General features: G+C 46.4%; 1 protein-coding gene across 1 annotated transcript in view; it reads right to left on the bottom strand.

The window, feature by feature from the left end:
- LOC138666354 (oocyte zinc finger protein XlCOF8.4-like) overlaps positions 1–23,011 on the bottom strand; it is a 137,088-nt gene that overhangs the window by 76,762 nt on the left and 37,315 nt on the right. The gene's annotated exons all lie outside the window — the stretch shown is intronic.

Below are 23,011 nucleotides of genomic sequence, written 5' to 3'. Positions count from 1 at the left end.
GGTTCTAGGAAGCCAACAGCATCATCACCCTTCGCTTTCTCTTACAGACCCATCATAATAGTTTTCTTCAAGTGATTTTCTATCTTGTCAGCACATTCTACGTACGCTGTCATTTGGCTTTATACAGTCATGGCCAAAGGTATTAACACCCCTGCAATTCTGTCAGATAATACTCATTTTCTTCCTGAAAATGATTGCAAACACAAATTATTTGGTATTATTATCTTCATTTAATTTGTCTTAAATGAAAAAACACAAAAATAATTGCCCTAAAGCCAAATTGGATATTATTCCACACCAAACATAAAAAAGGGGGTAGACAAAAGTATTGGCACTGTTCGAAAAATCATGTGATGCTTCCCTAATGTGTGTAATTAACAGCACCTGTAACTTACCTGTGGCACCTAACAGGTGTTGGCAATAACTAAATCACACTTGCCGGCAGTTGACATGGATTAATGTTGACTCAACCTCTGTCCTGTGTCCTTGTGTGTACCACACTGAGCATGGAGAAAAGAAAGAAGACCAAAGAACTGTCTGAGGACTTGAGAAATCAAATTGTGAGGAAGCATGAGCAATCTCAAGGCTACAAGTCCATCTCCAAAGACCTGAATGTTCCTGTGTCTACCGTGCGCAGTGTCATCAAGAAGTTTAAAGCCCATGGCACTGTGTCTAACCTCCCTAGATGTGGACGGAAAAGAAAAATTGACAAGAGATTTCAGCGCAAGATTGTGCGGATGTTGGATAAAGAACCTCGACTAACATCTAAACAAGTTCAAGCTGCCCTGCAGTCCGAGGGTACAACAGTGTCAACCCGTACTATCCGTCGGCATCTGAATGAAAAGGGACTGTATGGTAGGAGACCCAGGAAGACCCCACTTCTTACCCCGAGACATAAAAAAGCCAGGATGGAGTTTGCCAAAACTTACCTGAAAAAGCCTAAAACATTTTGGAAGAATGTTCTCTGGTCAGATGAGACAAAAGTAGAGCTTTTTGGGCAAAGGCATCAACACAGAGTTTACAGGAGAAAAAAAGAGGCATTCAAAGAAAAGAACACGGTCCCTACAGTCAAACATGGCGGAGGTTCCCTGATGTTTTGGGGTTGCTTTGCTGCCTCTGGCACTGGACTGCTTGACCGTGTGCATGGCATTATGAAGTCTGAAGACTACCAACAAATTTTGCAGCATAATGTAGGGCCCAGTGTGAGAAAGCTGGGTCTCCCTCAGAGGTCATGTGTCTTCCAGCAGGACAATGACCAAAAATACACTTCAAAAAGCACTAGAAAATGGTTTGAGAGAAAGCACTGGAGACTTCTAAGGTGGCCAGAAATGAGTCCAGACCGGAATCCCATAGAACACCTGTGGAGAGATCTAAAAATGGCAGTTTGGAGAAGGCACCCTTCAAATATCAGGGACCTGGAGCAGTTTGCCAAAGAAGAATGGTGTAAAATTCCAGCAGAGCATTGTAAGAAACTCATTGATGGTTACCGGAAGCGGTTGGTCGCAGTTATTTTGGCTAAAGGTTGTGCAACCAAGTATTAGGCTGAGGGTGCTAATACTTTTGTCTGGCCCATTTTTGGAGTTTTGTGTGAAATGATCAATGTTTTGCTTTTTGCTTCATTCTCTTTTGTGTTTTTTCATTTAAGACAAATTAAATGAAGATAATAATACCAAATAATTTGTGTTTGCAATCATTTTTAGGAAGAAAATGAGCATTATCTGACAGAATTGCAGGGGTGTGAATACTTTTGGCCATGACTGTAGTTCACAGATCTGGGCAGGTAACAGCGTCTCCTAAACCCAGGGGGTAGGTGGATCTACCAGGTTGTAAGTTCTATAGAAAAGGGCTTTCATTGCCCAAAGTCATTAGAACAGTTTTGGGTTGAGGAGAATGTTGTGGTCTAGAGGTAAAATAGTGATCATGGTAATACGGCCGGACATCACCACCGATGAAGCAGCCACAGTCGGTGATGAGAAGAATCTGTGACTTCTCTGCATTTAGTGGTTACTACTCACCTGGGTAGTCATATGTGGGAATCTCCTCTTTACACCACTCATCCCCCTCTCACATATGTCTCTGTAGTATTAATATGGGTCAGATCTTCACCCTGAAACAAATATTGTAAAAGTCACCGACAGATGGAGAAGTCACATCTATGATCAGCTCTAATCCTGACATCTCCACCGCTCTCATTACACAAGTATAAAACATATAATACTGGTGGATAAAACAAGACTGAGCACAAGACCTTCACCGGCGTCTACACATCATAGGGGAGATCTCCTGACACCTTCTCTCCATCTACCTGATGATCCTGACGAGCATTGGGATCTTCTTGGTTACAGTCCTGTGGAAGAAGAGGACGGGGACATCTCTCTGGTGTTGTCCTCTTACTGGATAGATCTGGAGGAAACACATACAGGGAGTGAATTCATTCTTTACATACAGATAATTATAGGCCGTGTGTATTTAGTCCTGTCTATTACCTGGAGATGTGAGGGGCTGGGGAACCTCCATTATGACGTTCTTGTACAGATCTCTGTGTCCTTCTAAATACTCCCACTCCTCCATGGAGAAATAGACAGCGACATCCTGACACCTTATAGGAACCTGACACATACAATGATACCGTCATCCCCCGATCCCTTCATAGTGTTACTGTATAATGTCCCAGCATTCCCAGCAGTGTCACCTCTCCAGTCAGCAGCTCAATCATCTTGTAGATGAGTTCTAGGATCTTCTGGTCATTGATGTCCTCATGGATCAGGGGGTGAGGTGGAGGCCCCGTGATTGGGCTCAGGGGTCTTCCCCATCCCTCAGACACAGGGTCCTGACAGCGATCACTAGAGGTCTTCTTCACCACTGTGTAATCCTGGTAATGGAGAGACACATTAATAAATCTCACTACAGACATTTCCAGAGTCCTCACCTCTCCAGATCTGTCCATCTGTTATTCCCATAGATAAGAATGATGTAATGTGACGTCATCAGAATCTCTCACCTCTCCAGTAAGCCGAAAGAGGATCTCTAGGGTGAGGTGTAATATCCTCTCCGCCATCTTGTCTCTGTCCATATCCATCTTTGATGGGTAAATCAGAAAAATTTTCTTTTGTAGAAGATCTTCACTGAGAGGATCCGATATTGTAGAGACCTGAATCAAAAGATGAGCCGATGTAACATCATAAGAATCCTGTGTAATAATACAATTACTGGAGATAATAAGGGAAACATATGAGGAGATTTATTATTTTACAGTATTTAGTTTCCTTCTTTACATCTACTAATAAATCCTATATATTTAGGCCACAGACAACAAGCAGTTTCCTCCTCAGAGTCGGCAGCTGAATACGTTTCTCATAGACTCATCTTTAATAATGAGAGAGCATACTCGTTGCTTGGGTTTTCCCTTGCACGCTCGGGTGGTCTCCGAGTATTTTTGACAGCTCGAAGATTTAGTTTTCCTTGCCACAGCTGGGTGATTTGCGGCTACTAGACAGCTTGATTACATGTGGGGATTCCCTAGCAACCAGGCAACCCCCACATGTACTCAGGCTGGGTAGCAGCTGTAAATTATGCAGCTGTGTCAACAAAAAATTAATCTCCGAGCCATCACAAATACTCGGATAGCACCCGAGCGTGCTAGGGAAAACCCAAGCAACGAGTATACTCGCTCATCACTACTCATCTTCTATAACGCTAATTCTTGTCTCATTTACCGACCCTGGAATTGGTATTAGCAATACTGCAGGAGATATTCATTACACGCGACATGAGAAATATAGTATATACTCGAGTATAAGCCAACCCAAGTATAAGCCGACCCCCCCTAATTTTGCCACAAAAAACTGGGAAAACTTAATGACTCGAGTATAAGCCTAGGGTGGGAAATACAGCAGCTACCGGTAAATGTCAAAAATAAAAATAGATACCAATAAAAGTAAAATTAATTGAGACATCAGTAGGCTAAGTGTTTTTGAATATCCATATTGAATCAGGAGCCCCATATATTGCTCCATAAAGTTCATAATGGGCCCCATAAGATGCTCCATACAAAAATACACCCCATATAATGCTTCACAAAGGTTAATAATGGCCCCATAAGATGCTCCATATTAAAATATGCCCAATATAATGCTGCACAAAAGTTAATGATGGCCCCATAAAATGCTCCATAGAATAATATGCCCCATTTAATGCTCCAGAAAAGTTGATGGCCCCATAAGATGCTCCATAGCATAATATGCCCCATATGCTGCTCCATAAAGGTTGATGACCCCCATAAGCTGCTCCATAGCATAATATGCCCCGTATGCTGCTACATAAAGGTTGATGGCCCCATAAGATGCTCCATAGCATAATATGCCCCATATGGTGCTGCTGCTGCTGCGATTAAAAAAAAGAAACAAAAAATGACGTACTCACCTCTCATCACTGGGCACCGAGTGCCGGTGTCCTGAGCAGGCGGGGCCACCGGCACGCTATGGGGGCCAGGTGCCCGAGTCGCTGCTGGCTCAGGCCCCTGGCACTTACGATATTCACCTGTCCCCGTTCCACCAGCACGCACCGCTGTGTCTTCCGGCTGTCTGCATGCAGTGACTGTTCATTCAGAGGGCGCTCACTAAACATGTCATTGCGCACTAGACATGTCATCGCGCTCTCTGACCTGAATGTCACAGCCAGAGGATGTGGAAGACAAAGCGCGGGCACAGGTGAATATCGCATGGCTCACCCTCCCCCGTCATACTCACCCCCTCCTGGCGTAATCTGCACGCCCCTGCTTCTCCGATGTTCTCCCCGGCAGCTTGGTCCTGTGTTCAGCGGGCACATGGTACCAAATGACCGTTCAGCCAATTCTTATCTCATGTGCATGGGGCCATTAGTATTACACTGACAGCAGTGATGATACACGGCACTACAGTAGTACAGGGCATCACCGAAGCCATCAGAGGCTTGAATGTTGGATGACCGCACTGATCAGAGGGGTTTAACAAAGGGTTAAAGTGAAAAACATCATAGTTTCAGCAACAAGAAGAAATATCCATCACTATATGGAAAGCAAAATCACTGCACAATGTTAGATAAGTCTCGTCCATAACTACTTTATTATACTCTATTATCCTGTACACAGTGGAGGAGATAGAAATAACAGGTCCGACAGCAACAGCTGGAATTGGGCCCTCCAACATAAAGAAAAAAAATCTATATATATAAAGCTGAGTGTTTGTATGTATGTATGTATGTATGTATGTATGTGTGTGTGTGTGTGTGTGTTTGTGTGTGTCAAGCCACGCCAATTCCACATAGCAACCAATCACTAAGCATCTTTCTTTTCACCAGAGCTGTTTAAAAGAAGCTGAGCTGTGATTGGTTGCTATGAGCAGCAGTTTTCCCACTCCACAACACCTCAGCAGACACTGGCCGGGTGGGAGAAATCTAGCATCCCTGGGAACATAAGCTCCAGCCATTGTCTGCCCCCCAGAAAGGAGCAGAGAGCACATGACAGAAATGAATCCCCCCTCCTCTATTACTGCCGTGCTCTGTTCTTACCCTCGTAGAAAATCGCATCATCAGCGGCCGCACACAGAGCCGCACTGCCAGGTTACATAACAGCACATCTCCAGGAACTCCCTGCTCAGCGCCACCCAGATCGGGGCTATGGGATGGAGGATGTGTGATGGGTCTACGGGCACAGGACTATGGGATAGAGGATGTGTGATGGGTATATGGGCACTGGACTATGGGATGGAGGATGTGTGATGGATATATGGGCACGGGACTATGGGATGGAGGATGTGTGATGGGTATATGTGTACTGGACTATGGGATGGATGATATGTATGATGGGTGTATCGACACAGGACTATGGGATGGAGGATGTGTGATGGGTATATGGGCACGGGACTATGGGATGGAGGATGTGTGATGTGTATATGTGTACTGGACTATGGGATGGAGGATATGTATGATGGGTATATGGACACAGGACTATGGGAAGGAGGATGTGTGATGGGTATATGGGCACTGGGCTATGGGATGGAGGATGTGTGATGGGTATATGTGCATGGGACTATGGGATGGAGGATATGTATGATGGGTATATGGGCTAGGGATTATGGGATGGAGGATGTATGATGGCCCATACAGTGTTGAGCATTCCGATACCGCAAGTATCGGGTATCGGCCGATATTTGCGGTATCGGAATTCCGATACCGAGTTCCGATATTTTTGCGATATCGGGAATCGGTATCGGGATGAAGATTCATGTTTAAAATAAAGAATAAAAATAAAAATATTGATATACTCACCCTCGGACGCGCCCTGGTTGTAACCGCTGCAACCGCCATGCTTCCCTTCCTAAGAATGAGCGCGTGAAGGACCTGCGATGACGTCGCGGCTTGTGATTGGTCGCGTGAGCGGTCACATGAGTGGTCACATGACCAATCACAAGCCGTGACGTCATTGAAGGTCCTTCACGCGCTCATTCTTAGGAAGGGAAGCATGGCGGTTGCAGCGGTTACAACCAGGGCGCGTCCGAGGGTGAGTATATCAATATTTTTTATTTTTATTCTTTATTTTACACATGAATATGGATCCCAGGGCCTGAAGGAGAGTTTCCTCTCCTTCAGACCCTGGGAACCATTACAGGATACATTCTGATATTTGTGTCCCATTGACTTGTATTGGTATCGGATATCGGTATCCGATATTTTTCGGATTTCGGCCGATACAATCCGATACCGATACTTTCAAATATCGGAAGGTATCGCTCAACACTATGGGTATATGGGCACTGGATTATGGCATGGTGGATATGTATGATGGGTATATGGGAACTGGACTATGGGTTGGAGGATATAGATGATGGGTATATGGGCACTCGACTATGGGATGGAGGATGTGTATGATGGGTATATGGGCATGGGACTATGGGATGGAGGATATGTATGATGGGTATATGGACTTGGGACTATGGAATGGAGGAGGAGTATGATGGGTATATGGGCACTGGACTATGGGATGGAGGATGTGTGATGGGTATATGGGTACTGGACTATGCGATGGAGGATATGTATGATGGATATATGGGCACTGGACTATGGGAAGGAGGATGTGTGTTGGGTAGATGGGCACTGGACTATCAGGCTCTTTCGTCCCCTCTCCCTCAGAGTAGCGGTCATATGCCGTCCCCCAGGCTCACCCACTTATTTCCTCAACCATTTCTCAGCCTGGTTGCCGCACTTTATGTCCTCACAACTCCCAACCCTTATCCCGGGAGACTTCAACATCCCCATCAACAGCCCCACTTCCACATCTGCATCCCAGCTTCTATCACTAACCACTTCGCTTGGCCTCTCACAGCTCTCTACCTATGAGATACACAAGGACGGTAACACCCTTGAACTGGTCTTTATCCGGCTCTGTTCAATCTCCTACCTAAATAACTCACCGCTTCCCCTCTCTGACCACAACATTCTCTCCTTCACGCTCACAAATCCTCGCCGACCCAGCATACTCCTACCTACCATTCAGTCAGAAATCTACACGCCATTAAACCTCATACACTTTCACTGTCTCCAATCTCCTCTTTTTCCTGTCCTGATCTGACTGTACACCACTACAATGACACTCTCACAAGCACCCTTGACCAAGTAGCGCCCCTCACCCTCAGAACCTCCAAACACAAAGTAAAACAGCCCTGGCTCACATCGCAAACTCGATTTCTCCAGCGATACTCTAGGAGTGCTGAACGGTTATAGAGGAAAACTCGCACACCAGAAGACTTCATACACTTCAAATTTATGTTAAGAACCTCTTGCCCCTTACACATAAAGAACATCTCTAGAATCCATCCTTTTCTCACCATGGAAACAGCAAAAACCTTCACTGTTGCCCTGATCCACTCCCGCCTGGATGACTGTAACACTATATTAATTGGCCTCCCCCTCACTCAACTTTCCCCTCTCTAGTCTATCCTTAATGCAGCAGCCAGGGTCCTCCATCTAGCTAATCGGTATTGAGACGTGTCCGCTCTTCGCCAGTCATAAAACTCGCTGCCCATTCATTACATTATTTAATTCAAAATACTTGTTCTCACCCACAAAGCTCTACACAGTGCGGCACCCCCTTATATCTCCTCCCTCATTTCTGTCTATCGACCACTGCGATCTGCAAACGACTTTCAACTAACCTCTGCACTAATCCGTACCTCTCACTCCCGACTCCAAGACTTCTCCCGCGCTGCGCCAATCCTCTGGAATGCTGTACCCCAAGAAATTATGACCATCCACAATTTGCATAGTTTTAGGCACTCCCTCAAAACACATTTGTTCAGGGCGGCCTATCACATTCCCTAATCAAAGTCATTTTATGTTTGTGTGTGTGTATAGCCCTTTCACTACTTCCATCTATCCCCCAACCCCTGAAGATGTACACACCTGTACTTTGTATGTCCCCCACCTCATTGCAGATTGTAAGCTCTAACGAGCAGGGTCGTCTTATTGTGCTTTAGTTATTGTTGTTCTGTCCATTTTAGGAAGGACAGTGTGACTCGTATTGTGCATTAAGTATAGTACTATAGTGTTTGGTCTGCTGTGTTATAGCACCATCTAGCGGTGGTTAAATTTATAATCTGTGTCTTAGTAATAATTAGAGTGTTGCATTGTGGGATTGTACCAAGGTATGCTGGGAGAGGAAAACTCTATTATTTTCTGTGTACTTCCCAGGACACACGTGTTCATGTGCTGTGCTGGAACCATCTACTTACTTGCCATCCTGGTTAAGTTTATCCGGTAAGATTCCTACCTCTGTTCTTGTAATATAGTGTTGTACAGAATGTGATTTACTGTATAGCAGCCAGTAGGGTTGAGCGACTTTAACTTTTTTAGGGTCGAGTCGGGTTTCGCGAAACCCGACTTTCTCAAAAGTCGGGTCGGGTGAAATCGGCCAATTACCACGAAAAGTCGGGGATCGACCGAAACACAAAACCCAATGCAAAGTCAATGGGAAATATCTCTCTCTCTCTCACACAGAAATGCTGGTGTTACACATTGCAAATCGCTACAGCGCGTAAGTCAGAAGATGGCGATAGGCGTGCACGCCCCTAAGACCTATGTCATCACGCTGCCCACGCTCTGTTAGGGCTAGCGGAACGCACCAAATAATAAGATAGATTAAGGTGCGTTCGCAGCCCGGGGTCCACCGTGCAGAGATGGAACCTGCTGCCAAGTAATGATGGACTATATGGCGGTACAATGTGAATACACACATGGGTTAACTTCACCCTGTGTGAAGGAAGCGAACCGTGTTACGTCACAGGGCCACGGTACCGCACACAAGAGCGCAAGCAAGGAGTCACCAAACTCAGACCCAAGACTTGGGATACGAGTCCGACTAGACTACTTGCGCTCGACACTGCTAATGGGGTGTCAGCGTAACCAAAGTAATAATAAAATATGCACGAGAGTGCATGCGGTGCCGCACTGGCGGACGCCACTAACCACCCAGGCTTGGGTCAGGAAAGCGCTGTGAAAGCGCACGGCACCGCACTGGCGGTCACAGCAATAGACGCTGAATAGTGTGTAACGTGCTGGTAGCGGAGTCGGGCGCTAGATAGCAATCACCCACCTTTCGCGAACAGACATCCAATCGGGAGGGGATTTTAATGAACGACTTTCACTCACAACACACACATGATTATCAAGTCTATACTAGCGCATGGCCGTGCGGTCATGCGCAGCATATATAGTTGCAGCATGTTCAGGACCTTCCAATAAAGGACCAATGGGAAGCTGCTACCGAAGTTTTGCCCTTTCAGGACCTTCCTGGAGGACCAATGGGATGTGCTGCAGTACCTGAGCATGTGACCCTCGATCTCCAACGGGAGATCTTGCTCTGGGCATGCTCAGAAAGAGAAAAGCAGGACTTAGTCCCAAAAGCATCTGCTCGCTGCTGTCCAACACTGACTTCAATGGCAGAAGCAGGAAAAGCAGCAGTAACTCTTTGTACAGAGTGAGACTGAGCAAGACGCTGGGACCGACGTCTCCGCTGAGCAGACTCCACTGTGGCTGGAGAAAATTGGGAAACCGCAGCGGAGATGGCTCGAGATTCGCCTTGTGCAGAAGTGGGAACTCGACACCTAACATGCTCCTTCATTGGCTGAAAAATGGCACGAAAAGCGACTTTGGCGTGAAGATCACCGATCGCATGGCCGATCCCACACTAGGATCGGGTCGGGTTTCATGAAACCTGACTTTGCCGAAAGTCGGCGACTTTTGAATTTGTCCGATCCGTTTCGCTCAAGCCTAGCAGCCAGTACATAGGAAATGTATTATCAGAGACTTACTGTATGTAGTAATATACACAAGTTGCATCATACTGTATACTTTCTTTGTTAGTTGTAAAGTGTCAACTGTGCTATTATTTGGCCCAATACTTATTTGTGTCATTTGTATTCTTATAGTTTTACCGCATTCATTTGCAATACCTGTTTACCAATAAACAAGTTAGACTACAGAGAACTTATAGATTGTGAGCCCTTCGCGGGCAGGGTCCTCATTCCTCCTGTACCAGTTATGACTTGTATTGTTTAAGATTATTGTACTTGTTTTTATTATGTATACCCTTCGTCACATGTAAAGCGCCATGGAATAAATGGCGCTATAACAATAAATAATAATAATAATAACAGTCTGCTTATTTGGAAGACAGAAGTGGTTTATGCTGTATGTTGGTTCACACACCGTATCAACGTGTATGAAGACAGAACAATTGTATTGTTAACGTTGTTACTTATAACTGTTGTGTTTGACACTGTTAGGCTATGTTCACACTTTGCGGATTTTGCTGCGGATCCGCAGCGGATTTGACCGCTGCGGATCTGCAGCAGTTTCCCATAAATTTACAGTACAATGTAAACCTATGGGAAACAAAAAACGCTGTGCACATGTCCCTTTTTTTCTGCGGATTTTCACCTGCTCCAATAGGAAACTGCAGATGAAAATCCGCAGAAGAAACCGCAGTAAAAACCGCGGTAAATCCGCAGTAAAAACCGCGACGGGTTTTCACTGCGGATTTTGGAATTCTGCTGCGGAAAAATCCGCAGTGGAATCCGCAAAGTGTGAACATAGCCTTAAACTGTAAAGCGCTGCGGAATATGTTGGCACCATATAAATAAAGATTATTATTATGATTCTTATAAAGTGGCAACAACATCAAAAGAGTCTCAGTACTGAAGGGGTTAATGTCCCCGCACTCAGTAATGGGGAATCTCCACATATCTCCACCTGCAGAGTCGCACTCCACATATATGGCTGCTCTGTGCGCACAGTACCTGTGATGACGTCACAGGAGGGAGGAGTCAGGGGTCACATGATCCGCAGTGAAGACGCTACATGGAGACTTCTCCTGAGTCAGTGACATTTCCGCCATTATTCGCCCTCACTACTGGCACAATTACCTCGCGCCGCCTTTTCTACACAATGTTATGTGTGGAATGTAACGTGTGATTTCTCTGGAGACAAATAGACCCCACACATGAGGGAATTATTACCGGTTACCGTAGTATATGGCGGCATATGATTGTGCTATCGCCTCCACACCAGGAGCTAAAATGCCGAAATCTCGCTTATTTACCCCTTCCGGTGTCCGGCTAAAGGTACCTTCACACATAACGATATCGTTAACGATATCGTTGCTTTTTGTGACGTAGCAACGATATCGTTAAGGACATCGTTATGTGTGATAGCGACCAACGATCAGGCCCCTGCTGGGAGATCGTTGGTCGCTGAACAAAGTCCAGAACTTTATTTCGTCGCTGGATCTCCCGTGGACATCGCTGGATCGGCGTGTGTGACACCGATCCAGCGATGTCTTCACTGGTAACCAGGGTAAACATCGGGTAACTAAGCGCAGGGCCGCGCTTAGTAACCCGATGTTTACCCTGGTTAACAGCGTAAAAGTAAAAAAAAACAAACACTACATACTTACCTACCGCTGTCTGTCCCCGGCGCTGTGCTCTGCACTCCTCCTGTACTGGCTGTGAGCGTCGGTCAGCCGGAAAGCAGAACCGCTCTGCTTTCCGGCCGCTGTGCTCACAGCCAGTCCAGTACAGCAGGAGTGCAGAGAAGCTGAGCGCCGGGGACAGACAGCGGTAGTTAAGTATGTAGTGTTTGTTTTTTTTTACTTTTACGCTGGTAACCACGGTAAACATCGGGTTACTAAGCGCGGCCCTGCGCTTAGTAACCCGATGTTTACCCTGGTTACCGGCATCATTGGTCGCTGGAGAGCGGTCTGTGTGACAGCTCTCCAGCGACCAAACAGCGACGCTGCAGCGATCCGGATTGTTGTCGGTATCGCTGCAGCGTCGCTTAATGTGAAGGGGCCTTAAGGGTCATATACGGCCATGCACCTCTCCAGTCACTGTGGGTTTTTTTGTTAATAGGATGGAGGGCGGCGTCCATGCTTGGACTTCAGAGAGAGTAATAAAATCACAGCTCACCTTCCCGATCCTTTACCCCTTACACCTGACCTGTTTAGCCAATTACCTGGAGATAAATGGTTTTACAGACTTACCGTGAGAGGGGCATATAACCTTATACGTATCGCCATGGTGACGGATGGAAGACCGCACACAATACACCTGAGGGGCAGATTGAACATTTAATGCTGCCATTCCGGTTAACCAATGCTTCGGCAATCTTTGAAAATGTCACTAATTTTATTTTTTCTCACTGGTGGGTAGATTTGTGGTAATTTACCTGGATGATATATTGAGTTACTCATGTACTCAAATGTAAAGTAAATGTAAAATAGGCTTAATGCAGTTCAAAATTGGTAACAGGACTAAACAGGCGGCATAGCTACAGTAGGTACTGGGGTGGGCTCCTCTGCTGAGTAGCAGACAGTGGTAGTAGGCGCAAAGTATTAACTGGTCTAAATGGAGGCCAGGGCCCCTGTATATTTTAACTATCATCTATCATTTCAACAAATTTGTATTGGCAGTGCCATTGAATGATTTAACAGCACAGACTACACAGTGGTGGAGCAGGGAGAGGTAAGTATTACAAGTGGTAGAGCACTGTTCGAGCTGGGAGGAACACTCTCTCATGGGCGGCGGTACTGGCACAGGACTCCTCATATTACGACGGTGTGTTTGATGTTGGTTTTCCACCACGACCGCCAGAGACACTTCATTGTACTATGAGGGACCCTGTGCCAGTGCCGTCACCCAAGAGCGGGCACACCCACCTGTCCAGGCAAACGGCACTCGCACAGGTGCTTGCGCCAAGTGGTGACCACGGCCCTGTGGGGGGAGTCAGCGCATTTAGGGAGGTATACAAATGGCCTATGGTGGACATTCAGCAGCTGCAAATGGAGGAATTGGAGAAGTCAGTAAGAGGAGGCCAAAAGCAAGACATTTTTCAGGCAAGCTACGTGTCAGCAGGGGAAGGTGGGGCAAAATAATTTGAAATCCCTGATTGGTTCATTTTAATGAAGGTTAGATCATCAACATTCTGGGTAGCCAGACGAGTCCTTTTTTCAGTAAGTATTGAACCAGCAGCACTGAAGACTCTTTCTGATCACACACTAGAAGCAGGGCAAGCGAGTTCCTGTAATGCTCATTCTGCCAATTCAGACCAGGTGTCTATTTTAGATGCCCAGTAATCAAATGGGAATGACCTGTGAGGGAGAACGTCAATAAGGGAGGAAAAGAAGTTTATAACCATACTGGACAAATGCTGTCTCCTATCACTTTGAATCGATGCAGCAGTACCTGTCGTGTCAGCGGTCTGTTGTGAAATCTGTTATCAAACTCCCTCCTGTGGTCATGAATGGTACTTCGGCGAGTTCTGTCCATGGACTCCCTCTGGTGGCTGTGAGTGGAGTTGCTGATTCTGAGGTTCCTTCCACAGGTGACCTAGGTTATTCTTAGGCTGGCCTCTCTATTTAACTCCACTCAGATCGTTACTCCATGCCAGCTGTCAATGTTCCTGTACTGGTTCAGTTCGCTCTTGGATCTTTCTGGTGACCTGTCTCTTCCTGCAAGAAGCTAAGTCCCCGATTGTTATTTTCTGCTCATTGTTTTCTTGTCCAGCTTGCTTTCATGATTTTGCTTTGCTAGCTGGAAGCTCTGGGATGCAGAGTGGTACCTCCGCACCGTGAGTCGGTGCGGGGGTCTTTTTGCACACTCTGCGTGGTCTTTTGTAGTTTTTTGTGCTGACTGCAAAGATACCTTTCCTATCCTCTGTCTGTTTAGTTAGTCTGGCCTCCCTTTGCTAAAACCTGTTTCATTTCTGTGTTTGTGACTTTCATCTTAACTCACAGTTAATATTTGTGGGGGGCTGACTTTTCCTTTGGGGAAATTTCTCTGAGGCAAGGTAGGCTTTATTTTCTATCTCTAGGGCTAGCTAGTTCTTAGGCTGTGTCGAGGCGTCTAGGCCATGTCAGGTACGCTCCACGGCTATTTCTAGTGTGTGTGATAGGATTAGGGATTGCGGTCAGCAGAGTTCCCACTTCCCAGAGCTTGTCCTGTATCGGTTTAACCATCAGGTCATTTCGGGTGCTCCTAACCACCAGGTCCATAACAGTACAGCTGGCCCAAAAGTGTTAATGCATCTCAATAGAGGGATAAGAGAAGTTCTGAGACCATTTTTTTTCTCTGCAGTGTGTTTTGTCTTTCTTTTCCCCTTAATCTCTGGGTGGTTCAGGACACAGGTGTAGATATGGACATTCAAGGTCTGTCCTCTTGTGTGGATCATCTCACTGCAAGGGTACAAAGCATTCAAGATTTTGTAGTTCAGAATCCGATGTTAGAACCTAGAATTCCAATTCCTGATTTGTTTTCTGGGGATAGATCTAAGTTTTTGAATTTCAAAAATAATTGTAAACTGTTTCTTGCTTTGAAACCCCGCTCCTCTGGTGATCCCGTTCAACAAGTGAAAATTATTATTTCTTTCTTGCGTGGCGACCCTCAAGACTGGGCATTTTCCCTTGCGCCAGGAGATCCTGCATTGCGTGATGTTGATGCGTTTTTTTCTGGCGCTTGGATTGCTTTATGATGAACCAAATTCAGTGGATCAGGCAGAGAAAATCTTGCTGGCTTTGTGTCAGGGTCAGGTTGAAGCGGAGGTATATTGTCAGAAGTTTAGAAAGTGGTCTGTGCTTACCCAGTGGAATGAGTGTGCCCTGGCGGCAATTTTCAGAAAGGGTCTTTCGGAAACTCTTAAGGATACTATGGTGGGATTTCCCATGCCTGCTGGTCTGAATGAGTCTATGTCCTTGGCCATTCAGATCGATCGGCATTTGCGTGAACGTAAAGCTGTGCACCATTTGGCGGTACTATCTGAGCATAGGCCTGAGCCCATGCAATGCGATAGGACTTTGACCAGAGCTGAACGGCAAGAACACAGACGTCTGAATGGGCTGTGTTTCTACTGTGGTGATTCCACTCATGCTATCTCTGATTGTCCTAAGCGCACTAAGCGGTTCGCTAGGTCTGCCACCATTGGTATGGTACAGTCAAAATTTCTTCTGTCTGTTACCTTGATCTGCTCTTTGTCATCGTATTCTGTCATGGCATTTGTGGACTCAGGCGCTGCTCTGAATTTGATGGACTTAGAGTTTGCCAGGCGCTGTGGTTTTTTCTTGGAGCCCTTGCAGTATCCTATTCCATTGAGAGGAATTGATGCTACGCCTTTGGCCAAGAATAAGCCTCAGTACTTGACTCATTTGACCATGTGCATGGCTCCTGCACATCAGGAGTATATTCGCTTTTTGGTGTTGCATAATCTGCATGATGTGGTCGTTTTGGGGTTGCCATGGCTACAGGTCCACAACCCAGTATTGGATTGGAAATCAATGTCTGTGTCCAGCTGGGGTTGTCAAGGGGTACATGGTGATGTTTCATTGCTGTCAATTTCGTCTTCCACTCCTTCTGAAGTCCCTGAGTTTTTGTCGGATTACCGGGATGTATTTGATGAGCCCAAATCCGGTGCCCTACCTCCTCATAGGGATTGTGATTGTGCTATTGATTTGCGGCGGGTGCTGCAGAAGTTTCAGGCTGATAGACCTGACCGTTGTCCAGCGGAGAAACTGTTTGTCCCTGATAGATGGACTAGTAGAGTTATCTCTGAGGTTCATTGTTCGGTGTTAGGTGGTCATCCTGGAATCTTTGGTGTTGTGAATTCTGTGGCAGAGCTCCCTCCTGTGGTCACAAGTGGTACTTCGGCTGGTTCTCTCTGTGAGCTTCCGTTGGTGGAGGAAAGTGGTACTGCGGCTTCTGAGTTTCCTTCCTCAGGTGATGTGGTGAAGTCGTTAGGTGCTGCTCTATTTAACTCCACCTAGTGTTTTTATCCTGGCCTCCTGTCAATGTTCTAGTATTGGACCTGTTTCCTCCTGTATCGTTCCTGTGGCCTGCTGCTCTGCATAGCTAAGTTCCTCTTTGCTATTTGTTTGCTGTTTTTTTCTGTCCAGCTTGTCAATTTGTTTTTTACTGCTTGCTGGAAGCTCTGGGAAGCAGAGGGTGTACCTCCGTGCCGTTAGTTCGGTACGGAGGGTCTTTTTGCCCCCTTTGCGTGGTTTTTGTAGGGTTTTGTGTTGACCGCAAAATTACCTTTCCTATCCTCGCTCTGTTCAGAAAGTTGGACCTCACTTTGCTAAATCTATTTCATCTCTACTTTTGTCTTTTCATCTTAACTCACAGTCATTATATGTGGGGGCTGCCTTTTCCTTTGGGGTATTTCTCTGAGGCAAGGTAGGCTTATTTTCTATCTTCAGGCTAGCTAGTTTCTCAGGCCGTGCCGAGTTGCATAGGGAGCGTTAGGCGCAATCCACGGCTGCCTTTAGTGTGGTTGGAGAGGATTAGGGATTGCGGTCAACAGAGTTCCCACGTCTCAGAGCTCGTTCTTGTTTTTTGGGTTATTGCCAGGTCACTGTATGTGCGCTGACCTCTATGTCCATTGTGGTACTGAATTACCTTTCATAACACTTTGGTACCAGAGATTTGGTGGCTAGATCCTTTTGGTGGCCTTCCTTGTCACGGGATGTGCGTTCTTTTGTGCAGTTCTGTGGGATTTGTGCTCGGGCTAAGCCCTGCTGTTCTCGTGCCAGTGGGTTGCTTTTGCCCTTGCCGGTCCCGAAGAGGCCCTGGACGCATATTTCCATGGATTTTATTTCAGATCTCCCTGTCTCTCAAAGGATGTCGGTCATCTGGGTGGTTTCTCTAAGATGGTCCATTTGGTACCCTTGTCTAAATTGCCTTCCTCCTCCGATTTGGTGCCATTGTTTTTCCAGCATGTGGTTCGTTTGCATGGCATTCCGGAGAACATCGTCTCGGACAGAGGTTCCTAGTTTGTTTCAAGGTTTTGGCGGTCCTTTTGTGCTAAGATGGGCATTGATTTGTCTTTTTCTTCGGCTTTCCATCCTCAGACAAATGGCCAAACCGAACGAACCAATCAGACTTTGCAAACATATCTGAGATGTTTTGTTTCTGCTGATCAGGATGATTGGGTGTCCTTCTTGCCTTTGGCTGAGTTCGCCCTTAATAATCGGGCCAGCTCGGCTACTTTGGTTTCGCCTTTTTTCTGTAATTCTGGTTTCCATCCTCGTTTTTCTTCAGGGCAGGTTGAGCCTTCGGACTGTCCTGGTGTAGATTCTGTGGTGGACAGGTTGCAGCAAATTTGGACTCACGTAGTGGACAATTTGACATTGTCCCAGGAGAAGGCTCAACGTTTCACTAACCGCCGTCGCTGTGTTGGTCCCCGACTTCGTGTTGGGGATTTGGTTTGGTTGTCGTCTCGTTATGTTCCTATGAAGGTTTCCTCTCCTAAATTTAAGCCTCATTTCATTGGCCCTTATAAGATTTCTGAGGTTCTCAATCCTGTGTCATTTCGTTTGGCCCTTCCAGCTTCTTTTGCCATCCATAATGTGTTCCATAGGTCGTTGTTGCGGAGATATGTGGCGCCTATGGTTCCCTCCGTCGACCCCCCTGCCCCGGTGTTGGTTGAGGGGGAGTTGGAGTATGTGGTGGAGAAGATTTTGGATTCTCGTATTTCGAGACGGAAACTCCAGTACCTGGTCAAGTGGAAGGGTTATGGTCAGGAAGATAATTCCTGGGTTGTTGCCTCTGATGTTCATGCTGCCGATTTTGTTCGTTCCTTTCATTTGGCTCTTCCTGATCGGCCTGGGGGTTCTGGTGAGGGTTCGGTGACCCCTCCTCAAGGGGGGGGTACTGTTGTGAATTCTGTTATCGAACTCCCTCCTGTGGTCATGAATGGTACTTCGGCGAGTTCTGTCCATGGACTCCCTCTGGTGGCTGTGAGTGGAGTTGCTGGTTCTGAGGTTCCTTCCACAGGTGACCTAGGTAATTCTTAGGCTGGCTTCTCTATTTAACTCCACTCAGATCGTTACTCCATGCCAGCTGTCAATGTTCCTGTACTGGTTCAGTTCGCTCTTGGATCTTTCTGGTGACCTGTCTCTTCCTGCAAGAAGCTAAGTCCCCGATTGTTATTTTCTGCTCATTGTTTTCTTGTCCAGCTTGCTTTCATGATTTTGCTTTGCTAGCTGGAAGCTCTGGGATGCAGAGTGGCACCTCCTCACCGTGACTCGGTGCGGGGGTCTTTTTGCACACTCTGCGTGGTCTTTTGTAGTTTTTTGTGCTGACCGCAAAGATACCTTTCCTATCCTCTGTCTGTTTAGTTAGTCTGGTCTCCCTTTGCTAAAACCTGTTTCATTTCTGTGTTTGTGACTTTCATCTTAACTCACAGTTAATATTTGTGGGGGGCTGACTTTTCCTTTGGGGAAATTTCTCTGAGGCAAGGTAGGCTTTATTTTCTATCTCTAGGGCTAGCTAGTTCTTAGGCTGTGTCGAGGCGTCTAGGCCATGTCAGGTATGCTCCAAGGCTATTTCTAGTGTGTGTGATAGGATTAGGGATTGCGGTCAGCAGAGTTCCCACTTCCCAGAGCTTGTCCTGTATCGGTTTAACCATCAGGTCATTTCGGGTGCTCCTAACCACCAGGTCCATAACAGCGGTCATTGCAAAATCACTCCCCAACCTGGTCATAAAACCCCTCTGCCCAATGCCACTTCGGATTTGTGCACCTCTAACACCTCTGCCATGTTGCCCCCTACGGCTCGTGTGAGAACCATCACCGCCGCTGTGTGCTGGGAATGCCTGAACCAAACGGTCTACTAGAGTTGCTTGTTTGGTAGCCAATATTTGCTCAAGGTTCTCATGTGGCATGATATTTTGCAATTTTGTAATTTTCCTTTATATCGTGGATCTAGGAAGCAGGCCAACCAGTAATCGTCACCAGTCATCATTTTGATAATGCGGGCGTCCCTTTTTAGGATACGCAATTCATACTCAGCCATGTGGGCCAATGTTCCAGGTGTCTATTCACTGCTTGTGCTGGGTTGAGGAGCACTTTCTTGCAAATCAACATCACTTGTGTCTCGCAAAAACCCTGTACCTGACCTTGCAACGCCACCAGTTTCTATTGCCCCCTCAGAAGCATCCTCCTCCCATAAATATTCATCCCCATCATCCTCCTCCTCCTCCTCTTCATCCGCCACCTCCTCCAGGAGAGTTCCCTGAGCAGACAATGGCTGACTGTCAAGGCTTCCCTCCTCCTTGGCTGCAGACGCCAGCTCCTTAATGTGCATCAAAATTTGCATCAGCAGACGCATTAGTGGGATGCTCATGCTTATGATGGCGTTGTCTGCACTTACCAGCCGTGTGCATTCCTCAAAACACGGAAGGACTTGACAGAGGTCTTGGAGCTTCGACCACTGCACACCAGACAACTCCATATCTGCCATCCAACTGCCTGCCCGTGTATGTGTATCCTCCCACAAATTAATCACAGCATGCCTCTGTTCGCACAGCCTCTGAACCATGTGCAGTGTGGAGTTCCACCTTGTTGCAACGTCAATTATTAGGCGGTGCTGGGGAAGATTCAGCGATCGCTAATGGTTCAGAATACAGCTGGAGTGTATGGGCGACCGGTGGATGTGCGAGCAAAGTCTTCGCACCTTCAGGAGCAGGACTGGTAACTCGGGATAATTTTTGAGGAAGCACTGCACCACCAGGTTCAAGGTATGTGTTTCAGTTCTGAAAGTGCTATGGCAGCCGTAAAATTCCTTCCGTTATCACTGACTACCTTGCCTGCCTCAAGATGTACACTGCCCAGCCATGACTGAGTTTTTTGCTACAAGTACTTAGCCAGTACTTCCGCAGTGTGTCTGTTGTCGCCCAAACACTTCATTTCTAACACAGCCTGCTGACGCTTACCACTAGCTGTTCGATAATGGGACACCTCGTGTGCAACATTGGCAGCTGCGGATGGAGTGGTCATGCGACTGCGCTCTGTGGACGAGCTTTCGCTTCTGGAGGAGGAGGAGGAGGGGGGGCGAACGCCTACAGCCAACTGCTTGCTAGACTGTGGGCTAGGCAGAACTGTCCCACTATGGCTGTCCCCTGTGGACCCTGCATCCACCACATTAACCCAGTGTGTCGTAATGGACACGTAAAGTCCCTGGCCATGCCTACTGGTCCATGCATCTGTTGTGAGGTATACCTTTCTACTGACTGATTGCCTCAGTGCATGGACAATGCGGTCTTTGACATGGTGGTGGAGGGCTGGGATGGCTTTTCTCGCAAAGAAGTGTCGACTGGGTAGGTCATAGCGTGGTACTGCGTAGGCCATCAGGGCTTTGAAAGCTTCGCTTTCAACCAACCGGTAGGGCATCATCTCTAACGAGATTAGTCTAGCAATGTGGGCGTTCAAACCCTGTGTACACGGATGAGAGGATGAGTACTTTCTTTTCCTAACGAGAGTCTCTTGTAGGGTGAGCTGGATTGGAGAGGTGCATATGGTGGAAATAGCGGTGGTGGTGGACATGGCGGATTGAGAGAGGGTTGGTGATGGTATTCTCGATGTTGGCCTACATACAGTGTTTCCTACCAATAACCTTGTGATTCCCTGACTGCTTTGGCCTTGCGACGGTACCTCCACATTTGCTGCTGGTGGTGTCCTAACCGGTGGGCTTACAGTGAGGGAAGCAATGTAGCATACTGGATTATATAGAACCCTGTTTTTTATTACATATCATCCTGTCTTGTTAGATATATAATGCAATGACGGCTGATGGAGCATGGGAAAGCTTCTTTTCTATTGGAGGCGCTGATGGACTGGTCGTCTGGTCACCGGCTCCTCCATCAGCAGTCATTTTATATCTAACAAGAGAGTGGACTATGTAATAAAATACACTATGTAAGAGACAGCACCATACATAACAGGAGAGGAAGCTATATAATAAGGGATGGCACCATATATAACTAGAGAGAATGGTATGTAATAAGGTGTTATCCATAACAAAAGAGGAAACTAAGTAACTAAGGATGGTGCTATACATAATAAGTAAGTACACTATATACTAAGGGATCGTGTTATACATAATAAGTAAGTAAACTAAATACTAAGGTACTGTGTTAGACATAATAAGTGAGTAAACTATATACTAAGGGACTGTGCTATATATAATAAGTAAGTATGCTATATACTAAGGGACTGCGCTATACATTAAAAGTGATTCACAGTTAAAGGAATAAGTAACTAGGAGCATAATTAGGGGCTCACCATATCTCCTATCATTAAAAAGATCTTTATTACATTCTGATTAAAATTGTAAATGCATCAGTAAAGACACCATCACCAAAACAACCAAAAACAACACCACAGGGAGGTGCCTGACTCTGTGCTGACCTGAATCACCTACCTACCAGCGGAGGTTGGCACCCTAAAACCTGCGCACTGGCAGCCCTCTCGATGACGGCTCACCCTACTAGCCGTTTAGGCCCTGGATTGACGAGGGAGTGAAGAATTGGAAAGTGAAAGAAAAATAAGAGGCTATAGGTTTCAATGTAGTAAATATTCCAAGATGGAGCTGATTAAACTGTACAATAAATGATCTGAAATAAGGGTCTAACTAGTCTAATGTTGGCTCTTCTTACTACTATAAGTACACAGTGAATATTACTCCGACAAAGAGTGTTGTGAATTCTGTTGTCGAACTCCCTCCTGTGGTCGTGAATGGTACTTCGGCGAGTTCTGTCCATGGACTCCCTCTGGTGGCTGTGAGTGAAGCTGCTGCTTCTGAGGTTCCTTACACAGGTGACGTGGTTTATCCATTGGTTGGCTGCTCTATTTAACTCCACTCAGATCGTTACTCCATGCTAGCTGTCAATGTTCCTGCATTGGTTCAGTTCGCTCTTGGATCTTTCTGGTGACCTGTCTTCTCCAGCAGAAGCTAAATGTTATGACCTGGTGGTAAGGACAATAATGGACCTGGTGGTTAAGAGCACACGGAATGACCTGATAGTTACAAATAATATTGGACGAGCTCTGAGATGTGGGAACTCTGCTGACCGCAATCCCTAATCCTATCACACACACTAGAAATAGCCGTGGATTGCTCCTAACGCTCCCTATGCAACTCGACACAGCCTAAGGAACTAGCTAGCCCTGAAGATAGAAAAATAAAGCCTACCTTGCCTCAGAGAAATTCCCCAAAGGAAAAGGCAGCCTCCCACATATAATGACTGTGAGTAAAGATGAAAATACAAACACAGAGATGAAATAGATTTAGCAAAGTGAGGCCCGACTTACTGAACAGAAAGAGGATAGGAAAGGTAACTTTGCGGTCAGCACAAAAAACTACAAAAAGACCACGCAGAGGGCGCAAAAGACCCTCCGCACCGACTCACGGTGCGGAGGCACTCCCTCTGCGTCCCAGAGCTTCCAGCAAGCAAGACAAAAATCAAAATAGCAGGCTGGACAGAAAAATAGCAAACTAAAGAAAAACAAGCAGGAACTTAGCTTCTGCTGGGAAGACAGGTCACAAGAACGATCCAGGAGTGAACAGACCAATACTGGAACATTGACAGGTGGCATGGAGCAATGATCTAGGTGGAGTTACATAGAGCAGCCAGCTAACGAATTAACCTCGTCACC

Source organism: Ranitomeya imitator, chromosome 2 (genome assembly GCF_032444005.1).
Source record: "Ranitomeya imitator isolate aRanImi1 chromosome 2, aRanImi1.pri, whole genome shotgun sequence".
Classification (NCBI taxonomy): domain Eukaryota; kingdom Metazoa; phylum Chordata; class Amphibia; order Anura; family Dendrobatidae; genus Ranitomeya; species Ranitomeya imitator.
Note: the sequence above shows the minus strand (reverse complement) of the source record. Positions and strands in the feature narration are given on the sequence as shown.